Source organism: Pseudopipra pipra, chromosome 1 (genome assembly GCF_036250125.1).
Source record: "Pseudopipra pipra isolate bDixPip1 chromosome 1, bDixPip1.hap1, whole genome shotgun sequence".
Taxonomy (NCBI): Eukaryota; Metazoa; Chordata; class Aves; order Passeriformes; family Pipridae; genus Pseudopipra; species Pseudopipra pipra.
The window spans coordinates 50,431,675-50,440,756 of record NC_087549.1 but is presented as its reverse complement, the minus strand read 5'-3'; positions in this window follow the sequence as shown (position 1 = coordinate 50,440,756).

Sequence of the window (9,082 nt, the reverse complement as noted above, 5' to 3'; positions counted from 1 at the left end):
ATGTATTTTAAGTAATGTGTTCCAGGAAACTCCATTTTTTATTCTTTGCCATGAATTATATCTGCTCCCAACTTTTTCAAATGAGAGTTCTTCACTGTTCTCTAACTAGATAAAGACCACCTGGAAAACTTATTTTGAATCACTAAGCAAGCCAACCGGGCTTAAGATAGGTTGATGGATTCGTTGTATTCACAGTCAGATGATGTTTAAAAACTGATATATTCTCAGAATACTTTACCCTGAACATCTTTTAGCCCCTAACTCACATCCTAACTGGTCTCATATTTTATGCTATAGTTAATACTCTACATGCTGAAACTACTAAAGTTCATAGTCAGTACACTGGGGAAATCTGCACCTTCAAAATTATCTGCTGGTTGTGCAATATCCATCATTAGTTCAGCTCCTCTTATAGGCAGAAAGGGTTATACAGAGAATCATAAGGTTGTGTATGTCAAGAGAAAAGAGGTAAGGGAATTTTACACCCTGGAAACCAAGAACGACATGAAAAGAGGTCAATCGTGCCGTTTTTTTTTTTAATTGGGTGGAGATAACATTCTTAATTGTGACCAAAGTGAGAGAATGTGCATGTATGTTGGCCTTTTAATAACTTCGATGTGCCAAAAAATTCCATCTCTCCATTTCTTGCCATAAAGTGAGCCTGCTCAGGTCACTTTCAAAATGCTAGTGCCGCTTCAGGGGTTGGTAGACCAGGGTTATAGCAAATTAAGCATCTGAATAACTAATAAACTCTTTTTTAGAGCCAGGAAACTTTTTCTAGCCATACACTATAGCATGACTGTACTCCTTTTATGTTACACACTCTTTCATAATAGCTTTTCCATTGTTTCTATATTTATTAGATAAAAACTTCTCTTTCAGTTACATTCTTTCAAATCTACTACTATTGTTCAAATTCCCAGAAAGACTATGTAAGGCTAGACATAAATTCAAATACATTCTGATAGCAGCTTGAGCTATATTAATAAAGAAACTCTGATTTAGTATGCTTACAAGCTAATAAATGTTCAGTATAATCGTTCTCATTTATTGTATATTTATTTTCCAGTTTAGTTTTTAGTACCATGTAGATTTTAATATTTTTCATTAACTATTAGCAACCCTCCTGGGAAAAGAACACTCGGGAAGACATCCTCACATGATTTGTAATAATAAAAATTTTTCAATGGGAAAAACCAGTTCTACAGTGTTTGCATCTATAGATGTACTAAAAGGAGAAACTGAGATGCACTGGACAGTTATATCACCAAGGATCAATTCTGTAGGTTCCCCACACTCTTTCATTGCTAGCTATCTACATTTCTGTTTTTAATAGTCTTCTAGTAAATAGTGTGCAGTTAAAGTTTTATTTTCTTTCATTGCACAGTTCATTTTTCCTATCTAGTCACTGCTGAACATTCCAATGGTAAAACTAAGAATGGTAACTTTGCATTTGATTGTAGTGGAAATGCAGCGCACAAAGGCAACTGTACATTTCAGTTTTCCCCTGCAGAGAAGCAAGGTTCTAATTTACTCTGCTGTTTGATTATAGGTTGCTTGTTTGATATTTTTTTCGAGTTTAGCAAGAATGCTAATGATGCTTTGCAATGGTGCCTTTGTATTTACATGATAAAGTTAGAAGAATCTTCCCTATGAGATACCATTAGCTAAAATATTTCTTCAAAGTCATAAAATATACTTCCCGTGCTTGATTTTTTTTTAAAAAATAAGCCAAAGCAAAACCAAAACAACACACACACACATACAAAAAAAAAAAAAAAAAAAAAAAAAAAAGAACAAAAACTACAAAGGAAATTACATGCCTTTTTGTAGCTATTTATGGACTCAGAGAACACTATTAGCCTCTGAATGATTCAAACTCTTGGTTTTAAGGTACTGGTTTTCTGTACCTGGTGAATATTCACCTATCTTGAATAAATGGCATAAACAAGCTCTTATGACTCTTCTAAAGTCCCTGATTGCCCTCGCTTCTATTTGTATGAATCTACTACATTTGCTTTCAAACACAGTGTACTAAGGTACATACTACTGGCTGAATGGCAAAACTATTACAAGGAAAACTCTTTTTTGAAATTAGCAATGTGAATTTCTCAAAATACAAGCCAATCATAAGGCTACATCTTTGCTACATAAACACAGAGACGTTTTTAACATAAGCTCTTCTTCTGTGTTTATCAAATATCACTTAAATGAATTATTCAGTAACTCTTGCCTGTTTATTTTCACACATTTCAAAGAGCATTAGAACAATTTAACATACGTTGTTCAGTAGAACAAGGAATTGCAGCAACATCACACAGGATGATTTGTTTGATAATTTCATAAGAGAACACACTTTTATTCTCCATGCCCTGTTAGTTACAAAAAAAAAAATAAAAAATTGTGCGAGGTCGCTGGTGTTAGGAAGAATGTCTTTCAAAGGAGTGAAAAAATAAATCTGTGATGAACCATATTCATGACATTGTTTATCTTCCTCTCTGCATGTGCCTTTCTTAATTTCAACTGTAACTTTTTTCTTTTTTTTTTTTCTGAATAGAATAGTTTTGACATGCACAAATTTAAACATTATAATCTGCATCTTGATCATGCATAACTATTTTCTGTCTTTGTTGCTCCAGAACCAACTGTGGAATGAATGACCCAAGGTTTGACTGAGACTGAAACTGGGGGGAGAACTAGCTGTATGAACTAAAATAAAAGAGATTAGAACAGAGCCTGAAGTTGAAGAAGGCCAGTGGAAGAATTGGTATGAGTTATAATGTTACCTTTTCTGAGGACACAATTTCTTTATAAAATAGCTAAATAGGTCAGGAGTTTTAAATTTGACATCAAAGTGCTCTTTTTCAGAGGAAGGTATGGGCTTTGGTGAGGGACTTCGTGTGTCTGTATAGAATTTTAGGGCTTTGTATTCCCTTAGTGCTGTAGAATTTAGTACTTTAATACTGAGGGTTTAGTCTAAATGAATGGAGTACGAGATATTTTTCAAGATTCAAATCAGAAACCATAATTTTCTCCTCTTTCAGGATTGAAAGATTAAGGCTTTTCCAACTTTGCTGGAAAGGCCAGATTGAGGTTTTTCTTGGCTCTGATGTTCACATGGGTATGGAGTCCTTGCAGTCTTGACATGGCAGCGGATCAGTTATTGGCAGTAAAAAGAACAATTCTTCTTCTCTGGCCAAGTCAGCACCTTCTGACAGGTCCCTGGAGCAAACAGCCTCGTGTCGGGTCAAATTGGCACCTTGCTGCCAAGCTCCAGTCACTTGCTGAGTTCCTCTGGTGTGAAATGTTCTGCACTGCAGCCCTGGCCATAAACATAAGATTGTGGGGGCTCAAAAGCACATATTAAGGTTTTTGGATAAGTTGCTTAGGTGGGGAGAGAAATTAAATTTATGTTAAATTAGCTAAGAACCAAGAAACTCTAGTTATGAGCTACGAGCCTGAAGTATTAGCCATTGCCTAAAAATGTGGTGAAGAGACTGTCTTTTTACGTGTATGTCCGAAATTATTTAAGGAACACTTATTTATTCACTTTCTACTTTCATTTTATTTCACCTATTTTCTTACCACATAAGAGTTAATAATGTCTAGAGAATTTTTTTAACAGTGATAAAAGTTTAAGGTTTAGCACTTAAAAGGGCATTTATTCTCTTCGTTTGTCACTGCCTCTGGATACAGGGATATGTATTCTTGTCTAAGAAAAAGTAGAGCTAGTGAAGCATCAATGAAGCCAGCTAGGGAATGGCAAGTTGATGAACTGCATTTTGAACAGTGGTACAAAGAGCTTCTCAGAGGGCAATATTTCAAACTTCAAGTACTAAATTGAGAGTGTATGCTCCAGGACAGAGGCCAAAAACCTAATTCTATAAATGTTTATGTGCGTGTTCCACCTTATCCTTATGAGTAACCTTGCTAGCTGTCACTGCACTGAGAATCTACATCTGGAACACGCTGAGCACTGGGCTCTCACAGCTTCAAACTCTCAGGGAAATAATGGGACTTGATGGGTTATATTCTTCTTGTACCAGCCAGGAGAGAGACTGGTATGTGCTTCAGTGTATATATAAAATGTTCTTTTATCACACAGAAAAGTGTGTGATAACCATTTTACTGAGGGTATGGAGAAAGTAAGAACCTCAGCTTAGGGCAATAAGGCTACTTTTCAAATCCTACACACCTTTTCTCCCTGTCCTACTACATCCTGCCTAACAGTCCTGCTCTTGAGCATACCACTGTGTAGAGTTTTCACCTTCACCATCACACATATTACATAATACTGAAACATTTGAAGATGTAGAGCTCCCTCCCAAACTGTGTGAGCCTCTGTGGAAAACCTTTCCAGAAAAGGGTGAATTTGGCCATATATACCACTTTATGTTTACACTTGATTAATGTCACGGCTGTAAGAATATGTGCAAGCATTAATTCTGATTGACTTTTATTGACTTTCTAGCATGCACTTAACTTTTAAAACTAATTGGCCTTGTTCTTGAGTTTAGATGTTTTATAAAGCATAGCTGTCTGTGATTCTTCCTTCAACCTTTTAAGACGCATGGATTATGTACAATTTTCAGAGCAATCAGAGGATTGGACTTTTATCCAGTTGCTTAACCAGATCAAATGTTTACCCAATATAGAGAAAATTCTGAGATGCAAAAGTTTTTGATACCTTTCCATACAATGCATTTTGTAAATGCATTTTGTAAGTGATTTCTTGATGTTTTCACATATATTTAGAAGCTGAAATGGATCCCTGAGCCCAGGTAACAAAATCTCAATGATAATATTAATATGTTAGAAATTAAAAGAGTCTTCTATTAGCTGAATGAATAAATTGGCCTTAAGCCTGCACTCCCAGCTAGTTGCAGAGCTAAGCCTGTGTTACTTTGACTAGCTTCAACCACATTCTTTCCTTGTGTTCTCTACTTTTCTGTGTGATTTTTCTAGAATCATAGAATCATTCAATGATTTGGATTGGAAGGGACCTTAGAGATCATGTAGTTCTGTCCCCTCTGCCATGGGACCTTCCACTGGACCAAGTTGTTTACTGCCCCATCCAATGTCACTCTTGGACCACTCAATGGTCTCCTCTTGGACACTAAGCTCTTGACCATAACCCTTTGACTACAACCATCCAGCCAGTTCCTTATCCACTGAGTGGTTCATCTGTCAAATCCATGTCTCTCCAGTTTCAAGACAAGAATATTGTGTGGAACAGTATTAAATATTCTGCAGAAGTGCAGGTAGACAATATCAGTTGCTTTCCCCTTATCCACCAAGTCTGTAACTCCATCACAGAAGGTCAAAAAATTTGTAGAGCGCAATTTGCCCTTAGTGAAGCCATGTTGTCTGTCACCAGTTACTTCCCTATTTTCCTTATCTTTCATCTCTAGTCTTGCTCTCACTTTATTAGCTCTCTGAAAGATACTATTTTATTCTATATTTACAAAGCATTTGGCACAGGAGAACTGATCATCCTGAGCATAGTTCTTAGGCAGTAAAACAATATGAATATTAAATAATTTCTTTTCTTTAAAGCCAACTACTACTTTGGGGTACACTCTTTATGTGCAGAGAGGGATGGGATGCAGAGGGATGAACTTTGCAATATATAGTTCATATTATGTTCACAGAAATGTTAAAAAATAAGCAGGCACAGGATCACAAGCAATTGAGAATGTGTTTCTTAGGATTCATGCTACGTTTAAGTGGCACTTGTTATCTTATCTTATGCTGCGTAATTCCAGTAGAAGGAGAATGTATGTCTTTCTACTGTCTGCTGACAGCAGGAGATAATTCATCATCCAGTAAAGCTCTTTCCATCCTAGTTCTTGGCCTAAATCCAGATTGTCCTGGGTCCAGAATACACTGGCTTTAGCTAGATCAGCTTGTAATTGGCCTTTGGCTAACTCCTCTATGAGCCCAGTCTGATATTGGTATGTAACTATTCAGAGCTGGTTTATTTGATGCTGGTTGGATGAGTTTGTTTTCATATAAAAGAAGAAGAACCATTCTTTTTCTGAGCACATTTCAGGCTAGGTTGATTGTTTTAACAATAAAGCAAATTATCAGACCTTATATAAAAATTGGTGATATACATATAGGTGGCCCCCTTACCAGCTCTTTTGACCTTAAACTGTATTAATTTCTTTCTGGAATGAAATTCTGTCTACTTCAAGTAGGCACCACTTGCTTCTGTTAAAGCAAGTGAGAATATGGTGGTCTTGAGTTTAAAGATGTCCATGGGATTTAGAACAGCTCATCTATGAAAAGCAGTTTAAAGATGGACTGTTCTTTGTTCCTATAGTCTGCCACTTTCCATCAAAGAATCCTGAAGGATAACCAGGCTGTAAGAAGAAAACAAAGTATTAAATTATCAGGATGGAGTAACACCATGGTCATCTATCACAGATGTATTTATAACAGTGTTTAGCGATCTCTAGAATTTACTCCTTACTTTATTTTCGGGCTGCAAATTCATCCATTTAAATATAAATGAAAATTGATTAAAAAAAATCTTTATATTTGAATAGGCTTATTTAGCTGCTTCGGTAGAACAAGAGTATAATCTCAAGTGCTTTCTCCAAAACAGTAGTTAAAGATGAAGAAATAGGACCTTCAGTTTCCCTCAGGAGTCTGTTCCAGAGACTAACAGAAACCCAGTACAGATGAAGTAACAGGTTAGACTGGTTAACTTTAAGAAAACTGTAAGGCATTTTATCTCCCCCTTTCTTTCTTCCCTTCCTTTCCCAGGCCCAATTTTTACTGCATTTATGGTAGGAAATGAAATATGATACAATTAAAACAATGGCATTTTTTAGCATAAGAATTCCTTCTTCAAAACTGTACTTATAATTCTCTTGAAAGACAAAAGTATATATTACCGCTTTTTATTCTTGTTAACCCTGGGAAACAATGTATCAGTGACAGATAGAAATGGTTTATATGCAGCTTAAAGAGCAGCATTATTAAGTACTGCATCAATGGCACGCTCCTGACACTCTCTTTCCTTCAGTGATGCAGAAGGAACCACACCTGGGTTTCAACCCGAGCTTCAGTTATCAAGTGTGGTAGTTTAAAAAAACCCCTTTTTGAATACATAAATGAAGACAGCACTATAAGAAATCAACACAGTACCCTGGAATGCTACTGATAGTAATGTCTTTTGATATTTTACCTGTGTTTAAAATATTCTATTCCCTTTGTTAATCTCTGGTCATCCTGGTGACTTTTGCATCCTTATGATTACAGCAGTGTGTTTAATTGTCAGATATTACACAAAGTGATTCCTTTGTGAACAAGTTCAAAATGGCACTTTTGCTTGCCTTCAGCTTCTCTCCACAACAGTCAATTATACCAGCTTCACAGGTTCTCTGTGTCACTGAAGCAGCACAGAGAAGCTCTATAGCAGAGAGTCTACCTCAAGCTGTAATTAATCACCAAGATGCTGACTAAGCTGTACTGTGGCACTTTTTGTAAGTCAAGGAATCTGTTTTCTTGACATCAGCCAAACTCTTTTCCCCTACACCTTAGTGATGGACGCTGTGCAGTGTTCTGGTCTAGCTTTTGCCAAAGGTTTCTACATTCAGAGATGCTTCATTGTATGCTTAGGGATTTATTCAAGGTAGCTTGCTGTCCTTTACTGAATGCCATTTTAATGTTAAAATAAAATTTAATGAGTACTAAAAAAGGAGCAAATTGAGCATTTTATTTTTATTTGTAAGCTTCTAGGAGTGAAATGTTACCAAGTCAGATCAAAGCTTATGGTGTTGGAGATCTGTTCTGCGGGAATGATTTACACAAGAATGCTGTCAGATATATTTTATTGTGGCCTCCAAACAATTTTACAAAATAAGCTGAGCTGCACAGCACTTTACAGGCACTTGTAGATTTCCAAGGCGGTGCTAGCTCAGCTGAAAACAGATTGTTTGCTGATTATTAGAAAACAAAAATTTCTCAATAGCTGGTAGCTAAAACACTGAAATGGAAGAAGTTCATTTCCTCTTACAAAAAGATTTCTTGTTACAGAAGTTATAAAACTTGCCCCTTCCTGCACATATTAGAAGTCTGGGGGGGGGGGGGGGGGGGTGAGTTCAGGGAGCTGCTTCAGCTTTTTGGAAGTAAGCAATAGCAATACACTGAATGAACTAACATATGGCTGCTAGGAAGCGGAAAGGGCACTATCAGGATATAATTCACAGGGAGCAGGGCAGTGTCATTCAACGGCTGCTGGCTTTCTGATGAGGAGAAAACTCCCTCTGAGGAGAGTTTATTCAGTTGTGTTGAATAAACTATTCTCCTTGCTTTTGAGGGATAAACACCACTACCCCAAATAGCTGGCAGAAACTGCCACAGAGAAGGCAGAATAGAGTCAATTGTTTTCGATACACGCTTTTTTCCATACCCATTAATAGTGAACTTTAGAAAGCAGTGCGCATGATTGTCTGTAACTGCAGTATATGTATATAACAAGAAAAGACTTCTCTGGAATATGGCTATGAAATTCTCAGAATGAGAATTATGAACTGTCAATTCATAATCTGAAATTCTCAGGTTATGAAATGCAAAATTCTGGGGATTTCAAGAGATGCCCTCTCTTGTCAAATTGCTCATATTAACCCAAAACTTTTAGTATGACCTTCCATACAAGAACTCTATATTTTGAACAACTGTAGATTTGTATCGGTACCTGAAAAATTTTTCTACTTGGGATTAAATATGTTGGAATATGTTCTCATATATTTTAAAGAGTATAATTAAGTAGTTTCTTCCTGTGTTGTTTTTAATTTGTCTTTAACTACAGACCTTCCACAAAAGATGACGCTTAATTATAATAACACTTAACTGTTATACATGTAGCTCTGTACAGACTACAGATGGAAAACAGAAAAAACATTTCATATAATCTGATCTTTCATTATCTTACTCTGCTACTACCTTCACCATACAACTCTGGTTGACTTCCAGAGGAGGAGAAACAAGCCTGAAATATTTCTTTCTGCTACCTTCATTGACATTATCAGCTCTTTATTGTGCCTTAAAGTAATTCCTTTTCCCTACTTGA